Source organism: Peromyscus maniculatus, chromosome 16, assembly GCF_049852395.1.
Source record: "Peromyscus maniculatus bairdii isolate BWxNUB_F1_BW_parent chromosome 16, HU_Pman_BW_mat_3.1, whole genome shotgun sequence".
Classification (NCBI taxonomy): Eukaryota; Metazoa; Chordata; class Mammalia; order Rodentia; family Cricetidae; genus Peromyscus; species Peromyscus maniculatus.
In genome coordinates, this window is record NC_134867.1 from 8913764 (window position 1) to 8915103 (window position 1340).

General features: G+C 40.5%; 1 pseudogene; it reads right to left on the minus strand.

Moving 5' to 3' along the window:
- Positions 1 to 873: 873 nt before the first annotated feature.
- On the minus strand, positions 874 to 986 carry LOC121823304 (U2 spliceosomal RNA; annotated as a pseudogene).
- Positions 987 to 1340: the final 354 nt, after the last annotated feature.

Sequence of the window (1340 nt, forward strand, 5' to 3'; positions counted from 1 at the left end):
TTGGAGTTACTGGAAAGACCCTTTCTCAAATTGGGAAAGAAAGAGCCACAGAGACAGTGGTACTTAGAATGAATATTCTGTTCAACGTTTTCATTGCATAGTAGAGGTGCTGAGGCCTCTTCATATATATAATTTCTTAAAGCAAAACCAGTAAGCATGGCTATAAAGTAGCCATCACATCTATAAACAAAATGATAACAACTCCTGCATAATACTTAAAATGTGACAGGAATGGTCATGGGTTCTTCACACACACAGCATCAGAGTTCACAAGAAACCTGTGAGACATGATTACTATCACCACTCTTCAGATTGGGGAGCTGGCACTGGGACTGGGGCCCGGGTCTGTGGGGCACAGTCCTGGGTATTGGCATCACGGTAGCCATATCTATAGCCTGGTGCTAGAATCCAGGCATTGTCCCAGCAGGACCTTCTAGTGAGTTAACCTGTGACATCACTTTGATGTGATGATCTGCTTCCTCTTTCTCTCGGTAGAGTTTGTCCTCCTGGGCTTCACAGTCCCAGTCATTGAAAAAGAGGCAGTTTTATCTAAGAGTATGTCCCCTGATAGATTGACTATGGTCCAGTGGAAGATTTAGGCAACACAAATTGGTCTCTTTTTTTTTAAGGACATAAAATTGGGTGGGTAGAGAAGGGGAGGTAGATCTGGGAAGGGGAGTTTAATTTGATCAAAACATATTGCATAAAACTCGAAATTCTCAAAGGCTTAGTTTTTAAAAGCATTATTTATTCTCTATAAATCAAGAAATAAAATCTGAATTGAGTGCCTGAAATAATTATTCACAGAAAAATATTTACAAACAAGTCTTTATACATGCGATACATCATACATTTTTGTTTGAGGATTTTTTTAATTGGTGTTTCTGTTTTATAACCATATATAGATAATAACATGACTACTTCCTAAAATAGAATTTATAACATTAATACTCCACTTGATCTTAGCCAAAAGGCCGAGAAGTGATAACATTAATACTCAATCTAATGACTTTCCCACTAGGTCTGTGAGGCTGAATTTCCTAAAGTGAGTGGGGCTTGAGAGAGGAGGACCCGAGTTACTATATCTTCTTTGGAAAATTCAAAAACAAGATCAGCCTCAGGCCATTTGGACTGGAGTACCTTCTCTGGCTGCCAAGAGTTCTGGAACTTTCTTTACATTTTCAGGGAAGCACAAGGAGGGTGGGAGTGAGCAGAGACAGCCTTGGTAGGGAAAGGCCAGCACTGGCTATCCGGAGACCGCAGCTCTTCCTGCTCAGAACGTCTTCTCTTCCTTTCTCACACTAGGTCCCTCTAGATGAAGGTTTAATTTAGCTCCCACT